Source organism: Triticum urartu, chromosome 1A (assembly GCF_056163025.1).
Source record: "Triticum urartu cultivar PI428250 chromosome 1A, HENAU_Tu73, whole genome shotgun sequence".
Lineage (NCBI taxonomy): Eukaryota > Viridiplantae > Streptophyta > Magnoliopsida > Poales > Poaceae > Triticum > Triticum urartu.
This window is the reverse complement of record NC_141873.1, coordinates 4,300,479-4,310,332: the sequence shown is the minus strand read 5'-3', so window position 1 is coordinate 4,310,332 and position 9,854 is coordinate 4,300,479.

Below are 9,854 nucleotides of genomic sequence, written 5' to 3'. Positions count from 1 at the left end.
AACAAAAAACCATTCGCGGTATGAATTATGTACGTTTAATTTTGCGGGGAAACCTATTATTTGTTTTCTTGTCTAGATTTTCTAGTGTGTGTTTTTTGTGTGGGAGCAACTGTTTTTCAGGAAACTTACAATTATGTCATCCGTAGAGAGAATAGACATTTACACTTAGGAGCTCTTGGTTTTTTTTGTTGGTGTGGATTATGTACATTTAATTCTTTGAGGGAGCCTATTATTTATTTAATTGCCCATATTTTCTTTTGGATTTTTTTGTGTGTGGGAGCTTTTCATTCAACATAAAATTTGGTTATCCTTCAAGACATAGAACAAGATATGGAACCATGAGGGATGGGGATGATTAAAAAATAGGGACATGAGGTTTTGACGGTTATCCTTGTGCTGAAACTTCTTCCTTGCTTTGTGGCACACAAGGAACACTCGCAATTTCCACATCTATTTCCGAGCTGCACCTCCTTTGTTTCTCGCGTACACCTATGTGTTGCTCTCCATCTGATAAACTATTAAACCTCATCAACGGGATTGATTGTTGAGGTGTCAATATCACTTTCGGATTGCCTTCATATGCATTATCACCCTCAACATGATGAGAACTCTAACTTGTCTCTCCTTCCTTCAATTCTATCTAACACACATGCTTCACACATCTTGAATATCAGGCCAAGTGCTTTAGTTGGCATCTTGGCATTGAAAAACTATGTCCGACCCACAAGACTTTGCGTCAATTGCCAATTTATTTCCCAAGAAATCAATCATTTTTGTTTAACAGCCCGAGCCATGGGAGGTGAGGGGGCCAGTTAAGTGGACAATCCTACCATGCATCCACACATGAAATCCACTAACCTTTTTGTTCATTGAGACTAGATAATTGCCCGTGTGTTGCAACAAGGGTATAAATATTCTAGTAGATTAGCCCGTGACTGTACGTATATTGTTACATTGATGCACTAAAATCTTAGCAAATTTTTGTATGTAATCGCTAAGATTTACCTACTATTTTATTGGTAAGTACTTATTTGGTAAGAATTTATTGGCTTACCAAAGAAAATATGCTTTTATTTTGGTAAGTTAATGAAACACGGGATAATTGACTCTATTTTTAGTAAAATTGATGGGAAAAACCTCAGAGATGGGGAGGGGGGAATCAAAATAAAAGAAGGGAAGATGGGGGACATATGTAAGGAAGATTGGATGAAGGAGAGGTGAAATAGAAACCTTATATTCTTTTTAAGTAGTATATAGAATATAGATATAGATATAGAAGATATAGATATAGATTAAGTTTTCTCTAATTTTATCATAGAGGGGTGACCAGGACATGAACAGGGGGTCGTTAGCTCAATCATTATCTATACGTGAGGTGAAATGGATTTTTCCTACTTCTTTAATAAGTTCTGTAGCAGGAGGAAGGGATAGCAGCACTGAAAGCTTAGATTTACATAAGTAGATAAAGCAGAAAAACTTAACTGCTCTGTGTGGCTACAAACTAAATCCGACAAAACCCATTACAAGTCCCTATTTCTCACGGTATGAAATATGTAAAAGTGTAATTCTGCGGAGAAACCTATTACTCTTTCCGTCTAGAATTAGTTGACGCTCAAACAGATGTATAATTCCGGACAGAGGAAGTATTTGTCTTCTTGTCTAGATTTACTAGTGCGTTTTTTTGTGTGGGTTCAATCGTTTTAGGCAACTTATAGTTATGTTGTTAATAAAGAGAAGGGAACATTTACCTTTAGGTGTTCCTATTTTTCCTTGTCGTATGGATTATGTACATATAACTCTACGAGGAGCCCTATATTTCTTTCTTGTCCAATTTTACTTGTGTGTTTTTGTGTGTGGGTGCACAACAAATTTAATGCAACGTAAAATTTTGTTGTCCTCAAGAAATAGAACTAGAATGGAACCTGAGGTATGGGGGAGGATCAAAAATAGGGACACGAGGTTTTGAGGGTTATCCTTGTGCTGCAGCGTCTTCCTTTCTCTATGGCACACATGGAACACTCATTTCATTTCCAGATCAATCTCGGACATGGAACCTCCTTTCTTTCTCACGTCCAGCTCATAGTGTTGTTCTCTCTCCGATAAATTATCAAACATCATCAATGGGATTGATTGTTGAGGCGTCAATATCACTTTAGGATTTCCTTCATATGCATTGTCACCCTCAGCATCATGAATGCGCTAACTTGCCTCTCCTCCGTCAATTCTATCTGTAGACATGCTTCACACATCTAGAATATCACATTGCATGCTTCGATTGGCATCTCTGCCTTCGGAAACTATCTCCATCCCCACAAGACTTTGCATTAATTACCAATTTGTTTCCCAAGGAAATCAAACATTTTATGCAAAACCGCGGGCCATGGGAGGAAGGAGGGGCTATTTAGAAACATTATAACTCCGCATCCTAGGAGCTCTCTCACGCCATCACTGATTTTGGCCGTCTGATCAATTGTCCCGGATATTCTTGTTCGTCCGATCCCTCAAGCACGCCGTGGACCCCGATTGACCAGATTCGTGAAGGGATGCTACTCCAGTAGCATGTTTGGAGGCTCATGATACGTCCAGGTTTATGTACCTGTTTCGCCGCATCGAGCATGCCCTTCCCGACGAATCGAGTATATAGAGATAGAGATAGTAGCAAATCTAGAAGTTTTTATTTTACACATGATTAGAGGCAAAAAAAGTGGCGCAATGCGCAAATGATCCAATTTGTTTCCCAAGGAAATCAAACATTTTATGCAAAACCCCGGGCCATGGGAGGAAGGAGGGGCTATTTATGTGAACAGTCCTACCATCCACACATACAACACCCAGTAAAAAAATCCATTGTGATTTAAGTTTTTCTATTTTTCCATAGAGGGGTGACCAAAGACAATTATTATCTATACGTGAGGAAAAATGGATTTTTCCTACTTATTGATTAAGTTATGTAGTTGGAGGAACGGATAGCTGCACTGAAGATTAGATTTACTTAACTAGGTAAGGCCCCAAAACTTGAGTGGTTGTGTGGCTCGAAACTACATCACACAAAAACTGTTACAAGTTCCTCTTTTCTCACGGTATGAATTATGTACGTGTAGTTCTGCGGGGAAACATATTATTTGTTTTCTTGTCTACATTTACTAGTCCGCCTTTTCTTTCTTTGTGGGGGCAATTGTTTTTCAGGCACCTTATAATTATGTCACCAGTAGATAGAAGGAATATTTACATTTGGGTGTTCCTCTTTTTTTTTGGTGCTATGGAATATGTGCATTTAATCCTGCGACGAAGCCTATTATCTATTTTCTTGTCCAGATTAATTAGCGTGTTTTCCATGTGTGGGAGCAATTGTTTTTCATGCAACTCAAACTTTTGTTGTCCTTCAAGACATAGAACCAGATGTGGAACCTTGAGGGATGGGCGAAGATCAGAAAAGGGACGCGAGGTTTTGAGATTCATCCTTGTGCTGCAGCTTCTTCTTTAGTTTGTGACACACAAGGAACACTCTTGCAATTTCCACATCAATCTCGGAACCACAACTCCTTTCTTTCTCGCGTCATTCTCCACCCGATAAACTATAAAACCTCACCAATGGGACTGAGTGTTGAGGCATCAATATCACTTTAGGACTGCCTTCATATACATTGTCACCCTCACCATCATATGTGTGTTAACTTGTCTCCTTCCGCAAATTCTATCTGCACACACATGCTTCACACATCTTGAACATCAGGTCGCGTGCTTCGATATGCTTCCCGACCCTGCAGAACTATGTCCACTTCACAAGACTTAGCGTCAATTTCCAATTTACTTCCCAAGGAAGTCAAACATTTTAAAAAAATCCCGGGCCACAGACGAAAACCCAGTAACTTTTTCTTTCATGAATCCTGCAAGTTAATGTTTTCTATTTTATATCATCGTCTTTTAACCATTGTGGCAAACTATAATGTTTTTGGAAGGTCACTTTATTATACTGGCAAAGCTTTTCTTACTTCATTGTTTTTTTCAGTTGTGAATGCACTTGTTTCAATTTAAGATTTTTTTTTTGAAATTCAAGTGTTTTTTTGGAATCAAACATTTTTATTGGATACAGAATATAGGTTGTTAAGACCATCGAAATAGAATTAGTAATTTATTGGATGAAACTATAGGTATCTCCATGCTATTATTATTATTGCAAAAATAACCAATCAATACGCATCTATCTCACTACTATATGACATATCTATTATTTTACCAATGCACGCACAAGTTCTTGGTCATTTATTGGCGGCGCATGTATGCAGTGCAATTAATATATTGGTAAACATAATTTCTTGAGGAAAACGAGCCCATCAATTCAGTAACTTTGTAAACTACAAAAAAATCCCACCATTCACCACTACCTTGGTTGATGAGAGTTTTAAATTGAGCCCTATAAACCGGAAGGGAGGAAGTGCGGACCTAAGATACTACAATACTGAGGTAGTATCACAGCACAAAACGAGCCATTTGAGCGTAGCACGGATGATAAGATTCCTTGTGGTGGAACCCTTCCACACAGGTTCTACTTCAAGACTTGACCTCGATGGTCGCATTTTTCTGGAATTATTTCAGATGTTATTATTTTAGTTCTATGTCGTGTCCATCGACTGCAAGGCATCTGTGGCGTCAATCTGAAGATTCGCCGGCTCGGTGTCTCGAGGAGACCTATAGGGATAGGGTGTATGATTGTGCATTCATATGGTTGAGTGCGTATTTATATGTGAGCGTTTTTATCTATATAGTGATTCAAAAAGAGCAGGAAAAAGAAGCCAAAAAGTACAGGAGACAGAGTTTGGAACCACGTCCGATGCAAGCCACGCGCCAGAGCCAGTACAATAAAAATGCTTATATGGCTGGCTTGCTTATGTGTCACTTTTGTCTGGATGTACCAAAAAAGGAGGTGAGTGAGCTGTAATGCAAGCGCCCACCTCTACATGTGCTCTTAGACAAATATAATAAATTTGAAAAGGAGGAGAAAGGACAACGTTGGAAAAAATATTAGTCCAATGATGAATAACAATGAACGATGGATTCGGATGACTCAGAATGAATGTCCAATGGAGTGCGGAGCTCAAGGAAAGACGAACGCTGACTCGCCCGCGGGGCGTGGGCTCATCTAGCCCGGTGCGAAGCAAATAAGATTTTCTCAGAACAGACCTAGGTGATGTTTTGATGAGGGTTGCAATTTCGGATTAGCACGTACATATATCGGAAAGTGCCTGCAGAGGCCGAGCTCGATTGAGCTCTATATTTTTTTTTCAGCCAAAATACCTTTTCCGTATCTAAAAAAAATCTGAAAAAATGATTTCATGTAGACATATACTTGTAGTATACATGTACGAATTTTCATGAACATATATATTCATATGTGATGTACACAAAAAGACAAAGACACAGATTAAAATAGACTTTTTCTTTCTTGTATTTGTGTCAGATATTTGTATTTTTTGTGTAGAATGCAAATAATCAAATTAGTTGATGAAAATTTATACATACTTGAAGAATATGCATATATATTTGTAGGAAGGAAATTGGTATTTTATGAAACTTTTAAATATATATATATTTTTTGCAGAACGGGATCCGTGGAGCTCGTCCGTTGCAACGGCACACTCGTACATATATGCCGTGTACATGAAGTTAGATCCAGTTGGTGATCTAGTTGTTGTTTTTTCTCTCGCAAATTGAGTGGTCGAGTTGTTGTAATCTCAACAATCCAGTTGATGAGCCGTGAATTGTTCTCTCATCTATGAATGACTACAATGCACTAACCATTCGGACATCTCCAATAATTGTAAGGTAGGTGTTGATTAATTTTGGCTTACCCGATAAGACAAGTAGGAGGCAGCTTCCTTCAGACAGCTCTTGCTGCTGTACAATGTTTTTGGTACAGTCCCTTCTTTTTCACGTGTACCGTTCGAAACCAATTTGTCTTTTACTGCTCTCCACACGTGTCCAGCGCAAGGCACACACGTTGTAGCTGCCGCTAATGTATGTGCAGGCACCTTACATTTCTCTCCACATGCTGCCTAAGCTAGTCATAGCGGGAGTAAACTTTCCATAAACTAATAATAGTGAAAGTAGCTTAGCTAGTGACATATAACACATAACACATCACATTGTGTGTGCGGCCATCAATGATTACAATGCTAACAAGGAGTTGTGTTGCAGGCTGCTATTCAAAAAGAGAAAGCGGCAACCCAGGCGCTTCTGGAGGAGAGGGACCGGGCGGCATAACTAACCTTGATGATCCACAAGAGTCTTGATAATCGCCAGCAAGGTAGCCCAATCCTTTTTATTGCAAAGGAAAGGCTGGAACAAGTTCTTATGTAAGGCAAATGTTCTTGAGGACACGTAGGAATTTTATCTAGTAACTTTCACCATGTTTGTTTGATTTGCGTTCCCTACTTTGATAATTTGATATGTGGGTGGACCGGTGTTTGGGTGCTGTTCTTACTTGAACAAGCCTCCCATTTATGATTACCGCCTCTCACAATCATCCACAACTACGAAAGAAGAATTAAGATAAAATCTAACCATAGCATTAAACGTATGGATCCAAATCAGGCCCTTTGCTAAATAGCACATAAACCGGAGTTTAAGCTTCTATCACTCTAGCAACCCATCATCTACTTACTACTCCACAGTGCATTTCCGTAGGCCCATAAATGGTGAAGTGTTATGTAGTCGACGTTAACATGACACCACTAAGAAAATCATAACATATATATCATCAAAGTTCCAAACGAATACCAAATTCACATGATTACTTATGACAAGACTTCCCCCATGTCCTCAAGGACAAAATTAACTACTCACTTATCATCATGGTGTTCAAGATCAAAGGGGTATTGAATAATATAATGGATCTGAACATTTAGTATTTCACCAATTAAACCAACTAGCATCAACTGCGAGAAGTAATCAACATTACTAGCAACCCACAAGTACCAATCTCCTGGATTTGTAGCAACATAGTTGGAGCCATGCAATTAGCATCGCCATTCTCTGAGATTTAAGCTTTTATATTTTTTCATAGATGCACTAGTGCAGAACCGGGCAATAGCACCGGTTCGTAAGGCCCTTTAGTGCCGGTTTAGGAACCGGCACTAACGTTTCGGCACTAAAGGCCCCCCCCCCCTTTAGTACCGGTTCAGCACGAACCGGTGCTAAAGGGGATCCACGTGGCACGAGCCAGCTCCTGGGGCCGGGAGCCCTTTAGTACCGGTTGGTAACACCAACCGGTACTAAATGGTTGTGGGGTTTTTGGTTTTATGATTTCTTTTTCATTTAATTTTGTGTTTTCCATTTTAATTCTTTTTCGTTTGCTGGTATTTTACGGTACTACACATTGTACACGTTATGCATATATATATATATATATATATATATATATATATATATATATATAGAATTTCTAGTAGAACCAATCATATATATATATATATATATCATCAATGTCTCACAAACCACCATATTAATTTACACATACTTACGTGTATAGCTATATACAATTTCTCCTACATATGCATGTTGCCTTCGGAGCCAGTGGCATTAGCCTAATTGGTGCCTTCGGAGAACGATGACAATTGGAAGTGGTTCATGGGGGCGGTAGCGGGTAATAGTATTCTCCCTTCTGATTTATGACCTGGTCGAGCAAAAATCCCGCTATTTCCTCTTGAAGTGCTTCTACGCGCTCCATTGGTAGGAGCTTGTCCCGCACCTCTTTGAACTGTTAAGAAGGAGATCAATATGCATGTGTATTAGTTGTGTGACTAAATATCGATAATGGTGTAAAAATTGTGAATAGTGTTCTGACAAGCGTACCCATTCCTGTCTTTGAGATCTGCTCCTTTCGGACACCATCATGCGAATGTTCTCGCAAACGCAGAATGCACACAGATCAGTCCCCTGCGCCTGCTTCAGGGCCTTTATTACGAGAATGGAATTTAATTTGATCAGATAATAATTAATCAAGCATGATAATTAAAGATATGGCAGCTAGCTAGCTAGCTGGTACTACTTAATTACTTACCTTGGATCGAAACCATTTCAGCTTTGGTTTCCATTCGCCTTCCGTGACGCTGATGAACCTTGCCCAAGCCCTGCCCGCCGACAAAGAAAATGAATAAAGGGGTTATTAAATAGTTCATATCATGAAATTAATGACGAACTAAATAGGCCGAGATATATAGTTAATAATGATTGAAATTACCTGTTGACTATCCCAAACAAGATGTTATAGTCACTATTTGCTTTGAGTAGCGAGTCCAGTATTTCAACTGTTCCGGCGTCAACTTTAATGATACACAAGATCAAGTGAAATCTGCATGCACACACGTTTGCATGTCTTAATTAAGCGGGCATATGTAAGCAAAAACATGTAGCTAGCTAGTAGGCAAAAACAGAGAATTTGTAGTACAAGAAAGTGTGACTCACTGGAAGTTGTAAGGAAGTAGTATATCTTCATTGTATTTGAGGCGCTTCAAGAACTCTAGCATGTTGTCCTCTACCTCTTTTTCTTGATGCTTGTTCATTTTCCATGTGTATTCATTAACGGTGTTTGGGTCAATGAACCCAATGCCATAGCGTCCACCTTTTCTCATTTCATACATCTTCATCCTGCATAATACCACAGAAAAGAATATAGTGAGGATAATTACAGGTAATGATTGATCAAAAGGATCACTACAGCTAGCTTGAGACTTAAATTACAGAAAGAAATCACTTACAGACAATAGCAACTGACGATAGATTTGTCGAGTGCGTCTTGATTGTATAACTGAAACAGTTCAGGATACTCAACGGCCACAGCTTTCTCATGGTAGTAATCATCCTTCTTGACATTCACCATGAGGGACTCTCGATTGGATCTCTTGGTAATGTCCATGTACCATTGATGCAATTCATACATTCTCGTTGGGAGCTTGTTGACATCTTCTGGCTCGACCAAAGGTTGGCCCCGGACATATTTCCGTTTTATTTCCTCCTCTGTAATCCCAGGCATGTCCTTGATCTCGAGGAGTTGTCCAACAGTGATCTTGAGTTCTTCAGCTTGCATTATATGCTCCTGGGTTATTACCACATCGCCCACCTCGGGAACGTAAACTGTTTGGCCACATATGCTCTTAAGCCTGTTTTCCCAGTTGGGCAACGGTTTTCCCGCATTTTTTGACAGCTGCTTGTTGTTTGCTCGAGCTCGAGCTCGCCTCCTTCTGTAGACGTCGTCGATGTAACTTCCTGATGTGGCGCTCATAGTCTGAGTCAACAGGCTTAAGAGCTGGTGGTTGAGCCATACGAATGAAGTGGTCAACTACTTCCACAGGCACTTTCTCCCTTGGCGGCGGTGGCGGTTTCGGTCCAAAATGGGCGTCGACTTCTGCCTGCACTATGGCATTGGTTTGCTCCTCGGTCCTGTCATAAGCCCTCATAGGAAGAGGAGTAGTGAGGTTTGGACCATATTTATATCGCTTGCCTCCGCCTGTACTTCCTGTACTATGACCTCGACTCATACCGCTACGCACCATAGCTGCGGGGTGTCTCTTCTGCGACTGCTGAGGCGGCGGAGACGGCTGACGGGGCTGAGTTGGACGAGGAGGAGTGGCCTGAAGCTGTGCCGGACTTGCAGTGGCCTGAGGTTGTGCCGGACTTGGAGGAGGAGTGGACGTCTGACGCTATGTCGGACTTGGAGGAGGAGTGGCCTGACACTTTGCCGGACTTGGAGGAGGAGGAGTGGCCTCACGCGTTGGTGGACTTGGAGGAGCGGGAGTCTGCTGACTCGGTGGCGGACTTCGACGAGGAGTCGGGTGACGCGGTGTCGGTGGCCTTCG